The 12206-nt window shown below is 37.2% G+C and overlaps 1 protein-coding gene across 1 annotated transcript in view; it reads left to right on the top strand.

The window, feature by feature from the left end:
• Vps15 (vacuolar protein sorting 15) overlaps positions 1-12206 on the top strand; it is a 529585-nt gene that overhangs the window by 232630 nt on the left and 284749 nt on the right. The gene's annotated exons all lie outside the window — the stretch shown is intronic.

The raw sequence follows: 12206 nt of genomic DNA on the forward strand, positions 1-12206 counted from the left end.
GTTACAGCAGCGTTTACTGATGTACAATTCAAAATTGTGGTAAAAAACAAAATTCACTTTAGCAAACTCATGAGTTTGCTATAATGGTAGTCAACTACAGATGGCAATTTTATTCACTCTCCCCCCTCCACACGCCATCACTTTTGAATTATTACTCTATGTCACTTCTATGCAATGACAATCAAGGAAAAGAAGAAGTAGCCATAGTATTCAACACTAAATACGAGTCTAATCTTCTTGAATGGCAGGCAATTTCAAGTAGAATGATGTGGTCAAATATCAGAATGGGGAACTAGACTATGAGACTTATTTGTGCCTATGGTCCCACAGAAGGTTCTCCTAAGGTAGAAGTGGAGGAATTTTTTGAGGCTTTACAAAAAGCAACTAACACCATGAAAAATGAAAAGCTGGTCCTTGTTGGGGATCTAAATAGCAGAGTAGGAAATGATTGTCAGACATGCAAAAATATTTTGGGAAAATTTGGAGAAAAGAGTAAAGCTAATAATAATGGCAAATACGTGTTGGATTTCTGCCCAGGAACTGGGCTTTTCTTACTATGCTGGTACCCTTCCTAGCTTGAGCCTTGTACTGCTCATGGGTGTACCGGTCGCATTTCTCCTTGTAAATTCTCCATAACATTTTCTTTTTTTTTTGCAGATCAAGCCTGATACTACTATTACTACTACTCATACATATAATGCCTACCTTATTTGTCTTCCTGACCATGGGAATACATTCTTATATTGCCTTCCTCAGATACCCACTGATTATATCCCAGGTTAGGTAACATATAACTATAACAAGCTTCGGAGTGAGCTTACAGCCATCCCCCTGCAATATGTTCTGCAATGAGTTGGCTGTAAGCTCACCCCAAAGCTTGTTATAATTACCTAACCTGTAGTTCCATATATATCCCTTCTTAAGAGAGAACTCTATAAATTTTACAACCTCCTAAGTCAATACCACATGATCGCTCTCTCACTAATTGGAGATAACCAGAACACCTTACTTATGCATATCCACTAGAGGGCTACATGGTGTGTAGTGTTTTCAGAGAGCTCCCGAAAGTTAAGTATAATTTTCAGTGAAAATTGGAATGTTGGTTTAAATCTTAACGTAGTATTGTTTATTTTCGGTAGCTTGTTGTGTCTGTGTGCTTTTGGTGTGAATTCCGTTTTATTTAACTTAGTATTTTAACGATGTTTTTCATAGAATAGCACATGGCAGCAATGCAACGCAAGATAATGGCATCCGAAAATACGCCTTTGTTCAAAAACTGTAATGTGAGGGAGTTTGTCCAGTGTGATGTGTGTGTGTGGGATGTATGCATTCCCGAAGGAGGCTGGAATTTGAATGGAAAGTGATAGTGATAGAAATGGAAAATGGAAAGTGATAGAAAGTGCAGAAAGTGTAAGCAAAGTGAGGAATTGAAGTATGTGTCAGGTCGTGAGATAGTGATGGTTGAAGAAAGCCAGAATGTGAGTGAAAATAGTGTCTTGATAGAGAATTGCGATGTTGTACAAAATGGCATTGTACAACATTGTACAACTGAGAGCGGTGATCAAAGAGAGAGTGAAAGCAACTATACAGAGAGAGAGAAAATGGTTTAAATGATGAAAAAAATGAGGAATTATTTGGAGGGATTGAGATCGCTAGGTTGAGCGCAGTGATACACAGTGCGCAACGGCAGTTGGAGCACCTTCAAAACTCTTTCCAGAGTGCCTCGGCTAACAAAAATAAACAAGTGTTTGAAAGGAAAAATAAGCGTAAGAGTGGGACAGTTTCTGAAATGAAGGAAAGAGTGTTGTGTGGTGACTCGTTATTAAGAGGAGTGATAGATGGGAGGTTAACTAAATTGTACTTACCGGGTGCGAAATTTAAGGACGTAAGTGAGAGTATTAGAGCGCAAAAACAGAGGTTGAAAGAATTGATAGTTGTAGTGGGTATGAATGAATTGAAAGGAGACTAATTTTTTATGAGAGAGGACTTGAAAGTATTGTTAAAGGTAGCGAAAGAAAAGAGTGACAGAGTTAGAATGGCGAGTCTGTTGCCACGGTACAACAGAGAGGAGTTTAGAAGGAGGGCCATAATCACAAATGACTTTATGCGCAGGTTATGCAGATGGTGTGGTGTGGAATTCATGGACGTGTGGAATGAGTTTGATGGGCGAAACGATTTATACAAGATGGATGGCCTGCATTGTGTGGAGACTGGAAAAAATGTTGCTGAATGAAGTGAAAATGGATGTGCAGAACCAGGGAAACTGGAACTACCAAGGAGGGGGGGAAGGGGAAGGGGAAATGTGGACATCAGTGAGACAGTTGAGTGTAAGAATATATATAATGTACCCGAGCGAGTACTAAGGATAAGAAATCGGAATGGGATAGTTAGAATAACGCATAAAGATAGGGGTGGAACAAAGGGAGGACCTCTGCATTTCATGTATACTAATGCCAGGATTATTAGGAACAAGAAGGAAGAATTTTTATCCTTGATTGGCTCTTCCTGGCCACAGGTTATTGGCATTAGTGAAACATGGCTGACAGAAGATGATATAGTTAGTGGGATAGAATGTGTAGGTTATAGTGTGTTTAGGAGGGACAGAGAGAATAAAATGGGGGGAGGAGTGTTATTGATGATAGCTGATGAACTGCAGCCAAGGAGAATTGAAGTTGTATTGCAGGATAGTGAAAAGAGCTCATTTGAGGCTATTTGGTGTGAGATTGAGACTGGCAGAATAAAATATATTGGGTGCTGCTATAGACCAGGTGATGGAATAGATGGTAGAGATAGTATGCATAAACAAATTGATGGGATGAAATGAGTGGAAGGAGGGTAATTATTATGGGGATTTCAACTATGGTAACATTGATTGGAAGGAGGAGAGGACACATGTGAGGAAGGGAATGGATTTTATTCAATTATTAACGGATAACTATCTGAGACAGCATGTAATTGAAAATACTAGGGGTGCGAGAGTGCTTGACCTAGTAATAGCATCTGAGAATTTGATTGTAATGAATATGACCATGTTGCCACCTATTGGTGAGAGTGATCATAAGGTGGGAGCTTGACATGGAAGGTGGCTAAAGGTGTGAAGTTTTCGATTAAGACGGGGTATAAACAGAATGGGCGAGGAAAGATTAGCAAAACAAGTGTTCTCTGCCAGGTTGGCAGCAAAACGACCCAGAGGAAGACCAAGATATAGGTGGATTGATACGGTACAAAATGCCTTAGACGATAGAAATATAAGATCTGATAATGTTGGAGTCTTGACAAGTAACAGACTGATTTGGAGGAAAATTGTAGATAGGAAATTAATAATGATGTAATTTTTTTCATGTAGTACTATCATATCCTGTACACCCCTTGAGGGTACATGGCAGGAATTTGATGATGATGATGACAGGGTATGTGTGGAATTACTGTATTGGCAAGTATGACATGCTTAGGAGGTTGCTTGGTTCAGTGCCATGGCATGTAAAACTGCAAGGGCTGGATGTCGATAGAGCATGGGAAGTGGTCAAGGAGCATTTACAGGAGGTTATGGCTGATTGTATACCTAGGCTTCAAATAGTAAAACAAGTAGGAGTTAAATGGATGAATAACACCATTAAGCTTGAGCTGCAAAAAAATAAACAAAACTGTAGAGGGAATTTAAGGAGAAAGGTGACCTGCAGGTACACGAACGGTATAAAGCACAGGCCAGAAGGGTGACAAGTGTGGTAAAAAAAAGCAAAAGCAGATTATGAAAAGAAACTAGCTATGCAAGCTAAAGAGAATCCCAAACAGTTCTTTCAATATGCTGCAAGCAAAAAAAAAACTATACATGGCAGAATGATTTTAAGGAATGATGATGGTAAGAAGGTCACTGAATCAGTCGATATAGTGGAATTACTGAGCGAGCACTTTGCAAGAGTATATCATCCAGATGGTGACATTGAAAAAATGAAGGAACCATTAGTTTATACGGGAATTGTGATGAATGAAGTGGAGGTGAATAGTCTATTACAGAACCTTAATGTGAATACATCTTAATAATATGATAACTAATAATTTCTGTACACTAGAAATATAAATTAAATAAACTTTAATATATACTTTCCGATATTTCAGCAAACGTCACGTTGCCATCTTTTTGGGAACTTATTACAGGCAGGACAGCAAATATCAGAATCTCAGAACACAAGGATTACATTCGATTTTACAAGTACAGCGACTCTGGGCTTGCAGACCACGCTCTGGATACTCGCCATAGAATAAGATGGAAGAAAGCCACAGTAATACACTGCAGCAAGTTCAAATATGAAAGACTATTCATGGAATCAGCCTCAGCCCTTAGGAACATGCCAAACCTCAACAAATTTGGATGCATGACTCCCCCAAATTTGGGAAACATTTATCAGAAGAACTTCAGCCCAAAGGCCAAGAACTACCAATATAGCCCACCAGGGGGCACCATCAGAACTTTAGGAAAGTGTTAGCTTCCTAGCTTCGGTTCTCATTTGCTGTTATGTAGTACTTGTGTGCACTTGTCTTTGTAATAAGTTCCCAAGAAGATGGCAACGTGACGTTTGCCGAAATATTGGAAAGTATATATTAAAGTTTATTTAATTTATATTTCTAGTATATGCTGTCAATTCCTTAATTATTAGTTATCATGTATAACCAGCGTATAAGCCTCTCAACAAGAACGTGAATACATCTGTGGGATTGGATGGTATACCGGCACTAGTCTTACGTGAAGCGGCTAAAGAATTATCTAAAGAATTGTTGTTTAATCTGAGTCTCGGGTCTGGTTTAGTCCCGAAGGTGTGGAAAGAGGGGAAAATAGTTCCACTGCATAAAGGAGGATCCAAACTACTGTTTCAAATCACCGACCGATCAGCATATCAGGAGTCATTGTCAAGGTCTTGGAGAAAGTAGTCAAGGGAAAAATACAGGAATGGACTGATGAAAATGAGATACTGTATGGGGGACAGCAGGGCTTTCTAAAGGGTAGATCATGCCTCAGTAACTTGCTTAACTTTTATAACACAGTGACGGCTGAACTGGATAAGGGTAATGGGTTTACATTGATACTACTGGGCCTGGCTAAGGCATTTGACAGGATACTACATAGAATTCTAATCCGTAAACTACAACATGTGGGAATGGATATAGGGTTGGTGAGATTGATAGGTGGGCGGTTGATGGAGAGATACCAGAGAGTAGTTTATTCAGGAGTAGAGTCCAAAAGACGGCCTGTGACTAGTGGTGTGCTGCAGGGTTCTGTTCTTGCACCACTGCTGTTTAATTTATTCATTACCGATATAGGGAAGGATCTAAGAGGAACAGTTCATTTGTTTGCTGATGATGCAAAGTTGGGTAGGGCAATAGTGAATGCAGAAGATGTCAAAATCTTGCAGGACGGCTTGGATAGATTGGAGTTCTGGGCTAAGGAGAATTGATGTCAATTTAATGTGGCAAAGTGTAAGGTTATGCATTTTGGGGAGAAAAGATTAGCAGCAGTATATCACATTGGTGGAACCTTACTCCAGGAGATTGATGAGGCCAGGGATTTATGAGTGTTGGTGGATAGGGAGTTGAAGTTTAGGGGATACATTGCAAAAAGTGGCTAAATCAGCTCATCATCTCACTTGGTTGCTGAAAAATACTTTAACAAGCAGAGACAGACAAGTTATTGTTCTTCTGTATTGAGCCTTGATAAGACTCCCATCTAGATTACTGTGCCCAGTTATAGGTGCCAGGGTTTCTTCTTGATGGGGAGGAGGTGGAGAGGATCCAGGGACGAGTGACCAGGATGATAGCAGGTCTATGGAATGAACCTTATGAGAACAGGTTGAAGATTTGTGGGTTGCAGAAATTAGTTGATAGACAGAAAAGGGGAAATATGATTGAGACATTCAAATTGCTAAAGGGTTTCTATAGGATTAATTCAGAGGATATTTTTGAGATCAGGACTGGTGGTGGGAGAACTAGGGGACACCTATGGAAGCTGGGAAAGAGTGTGGTTAGCAAGGGTGTTAGAGCTGGGTTCTTTACTTTTAGAGTGGTAAATGGGTGGAATAAGCTGCCAGAGTCTGTTGTGGGTGCTATGACGGTGAGTGAGTTCAAGGCAAGGTATGATAGATACTGTGAGAATGTCGTATAGTTGTTTGGACCTGATGTTTAGGGCCTCCCTTGATGAGTCTAAGGACTCCCTGGAGTCAGTCGCCCATAATAATAATAATATTATGTCCTCTGAACCTATGACCAGATCCAACACTCTCATCCTTCAGTTATGTGCTGTTTCGAGTAATTATCTCTTAGAATATCTGTATGAATTCCATTTCCTTTTTGTCATGATATTTCCTGATATTTCCTCCTTCCAATTAATATCACCATAATTAAAATTGCCCATAATAATCACTAACCCTGTACTCATTGCACTAATTTGCTATTGCATGAATTCAATATCATCCCCTGTACCCTCTGGCCTACAGCAACTAACTGTATATATTTGGTTACGTTTGGTCACTATTTCACACCAGACTGCCTCAAATGAACTATCATTCACATGTCTATTCTCTTGATATACTACTTGCTTTGGCTGCAATTCATCAGCTATCATCAACAGTACTCCTCCCCCCATTCTATCTTCTCTATCCTCCCTGAAAATACTGTACCCATCACATTCAATTCCAGTAACCACATCTTCTGCTGACAGCTAAGTTTCACTAATGCCTACAACTTTTGGTGAGATTGCACTGACTAATGCCAAAAATTCTTCCCTCTTATTTCGAATGCTTCTTGCATTAGTATACAAAAATTGCAGCCCTTTAGTTCTTGTATCAGCTTTCGAACTGATATACACTCTACTAATTTCAGTAGTCCCACGCCAATTTTTATCCACTCTATTCTTCAAATTATTCCGTGCAAAATGATCAACAAAAATATACATTCACTGCATAAGTTTCTCTCTCTTACACTCAACTTTTTTAATTTTAGTTTCCCTGCCCAATTACTTAAACTTGTTCAGAAAACAGTAACGTCTTCAAATGCTTATCACCTTCCATGTTCAGATGCAACCCATCTCTTGCATACACCTGTCTTTTGCCTTCAAACACACTCCAGACATCAACAAATTCCAGACCTCTTTTTTTGCACATTCTTGCAATCATATCATTCATTATCATCACTCGTCTGCTTATCTCATAATTTTCAAAATGAGGCAGCACATACGCACTATCCTCCCTTTGACACTTTTCTTCTTCACAATATCTAACAATGTTCTTAAATCTTTTGCTACCCTATTAATACTACCACTCAGATCATTTGTACCCACCATTACCATCATCTTTTCTGCATCATGCCCTCTTTATTGCTAAAGTCACCCTTTCTATTGTTCCTCTAGACAAGCACTCCTCAGGTATACCGATCTCCATACCCTTAATCATTGAATCACCATATATTATACCACTCATAACTTCATTCAAACCCAAACAAGCATCACTCATGGCCTGATTTTTTAACTATTCAACATGACTTTCCCAGTTTCATTACTTTCCCTCAACACTCTTTTACTTATTCCCTCACTTTCACAATGTCTCATTTTTTCTAGACCTCTTGTGCTTTCATTCTATTGACTTCCAATCACTTCCATACTATTCGTTACTTCATCATTCACCAAAGACTCTCCCTTACTTAAACCTGTTCTAGTTACTTCAGCTAAAGTAATCTCCAGAATCCTAATTTCTCTATTCAACACATTTAACTCAGTCTTAATATCCTGAACCTCCTTACTGAGTACTTCCAATTCCTCTTGCAGGAGATGAAGGTCGCTTTTTATTTTCACAAACCCTACCGAAGCTCTTCTGCTACGGTCCCAATGTATGCTTCCATTCCTAATCTTTCTAGTCTATCAAGACACTTTTCACATATGTTAGCGTTTTCATTCTTCTCGTTTAGCCAAACAGTTCAGAGATCAATTATATATTTGGTTTAATCCTTTATCCAAGTGTAAGCAAACAAAGTTTGTGCCTGAAGTATTTTCAGGACTGGAGCAACTCGTAGTAAAGGTGGAATAAGTTCTGATCACTTGCCTTAGTATCTCTCATAATGCAAAGCACATCTCCTTCCGGACATGTATAATGCTTTTCATTAAGGGAAGGGCCATACCCAGACCAGTTTCAACCTTTATTGTGGTCTTACCAATGGGAGAGACCTAGAGGTGGTGATACTAAGGTGTAAGTAATATCACCATATACCAGTTTCCAAAAGTTGTTAACATGAGTTGCCCTAGTCCTGAAAATACTTCAGATTACACTTGGATAAATTATTAAAGCAAATATATAGTATAGCCAAGTGAAAAAACTTCCATCAACTATCTCTAATCCAGAGAATTTTAATAATAAGGTGTTGACACCTTTTGGCAACTGGTATGTAGTGATATGACTTCTGCATTACTTAGTATCACCACCTCTGGGTCTAGCTCCCATTGATGAGACCTCAATAAAGGTCGAAACCGGTCTGGGTTGTGGCCCTTCCCTAATAATTTTCATAAGCTTTCTTGATAGCCTCCAAAATTTTTTGCCACATTAATAATATTTATCTTTATTCTTTGTAAATTGTTCACTGACTTTTGTTTAGTTACTTTTATGCATAATATATTTCCTACATTTTTCTGTATGTTCTCGAAGAACACATGCTAACTTATTATTTAAAAACTGTTTATATGATATTTTTTCTTTCATTGGTGCTTCTTCACTTAGGTCTATCATAGAGTTCTTATTTTTCCATCTTTTGCTGATAGCTTCACTGTGTACTTTTCTGGCTGATCAATAAATGGTTTTTTTTTTTTTTTTTTTTTTTCCCCAGACTTCTTATTCTATAAGGATTCGTTCTTATTTTGAAACTTTCCATTTTTGCCCCAGTGATATTTCTATATTTGAGGCTACATTTCATTTATCTTTATTTATTTATTTTTCTTTTTTTTTATGTTGCTCCCACCCATGAAAGGTTATTTGCAAACCTATAGTACATTTTGTACCACCAGTGGGCTACGATTTTTTTTTTCTTCAATTTTTATCAATTTTATATACTTTTTTGTATTTTTAATTTATTTTTTACATAGTCTGTAAACTCTACTCTAGAATCCAAAAATGAAACATTTTCAAGCCACTCCCCCCCTTCCCCCCAAGAACAACCAACTCTCGCATCCAAGAGTTGCTGTGCTTTGATGAATTTCAAAACTTTGGTTTGCACTTTTATTTTCAGTGAACTACTTATACATTATAAGTATGAATATTCTCTTTAGTTTTCTTCTTTGTCTTGGTCATTTTGTTAACTTGGTATTTCTGTTATTTGTCTGCTAGCCTCTTTTCCATTGATGGTGCCTCTCTTCATTTCATTGAGTTTGATAATTTCTCTTCCCATTTGTGTACTTTATTTCAGTTGCCTGACTTCTCACTTTTAATTTATTTTTCTGATAAAAACGGCATAAAAAAGTTATTCCTGCATGATATCTGATCCTGTGCCCACACATTATATGTATATATGATTTCAGCCAGTTCTTAATGCCGTTAACAAGGTTCCATATTTTTTTTTAAATATATTTCAGAGGAATTAAATAATGCAAAAATAAATTAAGAAATGGTTCTGTGTCGCTAATAATGGCAGTGTGAATTTTTTATTTTAATGTGACTCACATCCATGAAAAATTTTATTTGTCATTTTTTATAAACCTATAGTGCATTTATACTGTAAGTAGGCTATGGATTTTTTTTTATATTTTATTTTTTGTATTTTAATTTTTTTTTTTTTTTTACATAATCCAGAAACTCTGCGTTAGAGACCAAACATGGAACTTTTTTCCCAAGCCACTTTAGGTCTCCAGTAAGCAGGATGGCAGTCTCAAACCAGGTGATGAAATTCATCTCCCACCTAAAGACCATCACAAACATCCATTGCCCAAGCTCCAGAAATCCACTCGCCACAGCCGAGTTATCAGAGACAAGTGGCGAGTGAATTTTCAGCCTTATTCTAAATGCATTCATAATATATATAGATAGATAGATAGATTTTTTTTTTTTTTGCATAATTTACACTTTTTTTCCATTTTTAAGCATCTGATTCACTGCTAAGTTATTTCATCATGCAGTGGAGGGGGGGGGGAGGTGTTCTTTCCATTCAGGTATGCATTGCACTTCCAGTTTTCATTTCAGTCATGAAGCAAGAAATGGGCCACCATTACGTGTTGTAATTACAGCGCTTTACTTGAAAACAGTAAATCTCCCACACTTGAAGTGTGCAAAAAACATATCATCAAATGCATTTCAATTAAATTACAGTTTTTATTTCCAGTAAATTAATTTTTAATCAAATCATTGCATTCATTTAGTTCAATATTAACTTTATACATATATTCATATGTGCGACTTATGTAATCAGTTACTATTTAAAAAATAATCGTACTTTTCTCACAATATAATAATAATCATTAACAAAATAAACAGGTAATTATAAACACAAATTAAAATTGACACAACATAATTAAATACTGCAGAACATCTATACATCTTATTCTTCCAATGCCTTTACCCTCCCCCTAAGTGAATATGCAATTGTAATGTATTGTCCTAAACTTATTTTCACACTCACAACATGAATTAGCATATTGTAATCAAATACTTGAAAATTTTGCAGAATGCAATTGCTTTTTAATACTGTTATTTAAAGAATTCAATTATCTTGCAAAGATAATAATAAATTTAGTTTAATCCTTTATCCAAGTGTGAGCAAACAAAGTTTGCGCCTGAAAGTATCTTCAAGACTGGGGTAAGGTGGTGCAACTCATTGCAAAGGTGGAGCAAGCTACCAACACTCCTATCTCAGTATCTCCTATAATGCAAAACACATCTCCTTGCGGATATGTCTAATGTTATGCATTAAGGGAAGGGCCACTACCCAGACTAGTTTCGACCTTTATTGAGGTCTCTTCAGTGGGAGCCAGGCCCAAGTGGAGATACCAGGCAAAAGCATTAGCAGGTCATCTCTACCTATAGGAGTTGCCAAATGGTGTGCCACCCTTTTTTATTAAATTATTCTGGATTTAAAGAAAGATGTTGAAAGTTTATATTTCACTTGGTTAGAGTATAATAAATTTAGTTTAATCCTTTATCCAAGTGTGAGCAAACAAAGTTTGAGCCTGAAAGTATCTTCAGGACTGGGGTAAGATGGTAAAAAAAGGGTGTCACACCATTTGGCAGCTCCTATAGGTAGAGATGACCTGCGAATGCTTCTGCCTGGTATCTCAGCTTGAGCCTGGCTCCCACTGAAGAGACCTCAATAAAGGTCGAAACTAGTCTGGGTAGTGGCCCTTCCCTTAATGCATAACATTAGACATATCTGCAAGACGATGTGTTTTGCATTATAGGAGATACTGAGACAGGAGTGTTGGTAACTTGCTCCACCTTTGCAACGAGTTTCCCTGGTGTTGTACCACCTTACCCCAGTCCTGAAGATACTTTCAGGCGCAAACTTTGTTTGCTCACACTTGGATAAAGGATTAAACTAAATTTATTATACTCTAACCAAGTGAAAAATAAACTTTCAATATCTTGCAAAGACAAGTTGAATACTAAAAAGTGAGTGTGGCTCCACATTTAGTGCTATCTACTTTCTTGTTTTTATGAATGTTATTATTTATCTTTTCTATTAAATTATTGTTTGTGAATAAGTTATATAGATTCACCCTTCATTATGAACAATAAACAAAAGGAAACTGAGTTGCAATGAGTGTGGTGGTATGCATTTTAAGCTAGCATCGAAGGAAAGCATATTTCTGTATTTATAAATAAATAATTACGTGTAATGTCAAGTGAGAATTAAAGAATGTGTTACTTTATTTTCTGAACTTAAACATTTAGTTGTTTTGTTTTTTTTACCACCTATAATAATATTTATATAAATTAGCTTGATACATTGAGTGAGTGAAATTTTTTTGTGGATAGTAGATTCAAGTTGTATTTTTGGAGTCCTGTCCATGCCCACAGTGAGATTGAATCTGCAGCCTGTTGGCTGGAGAGTGAATATGCCAACCACTTAGTCAACTCTGCCAGCTATATCAATTCTCTGGACCAAAAGTGAATACTGTGAACAAAAACTGTTAAATAGGCAACCATATTTAAAATAGATAAATGAGTATTGATGCATGTTATCTAAGA

This window comes from Typopeltis vanoorti, chromosome 4 (genome assembly GCF_054136105.1).
Source record: "Typopeltis vanoorti isolate ZY-2024b chromosome 4, IOZ_Tvanoo_1.0, whole genome shotgun sequence".
In the NCBI taxonomy this organism is placed as follows: Eukaryota; Metazoa; Arthropoda; class Arachnida; order Uropygi; family Thelyphonidae; genus Typopeltis; species Typopeltis vanoorti.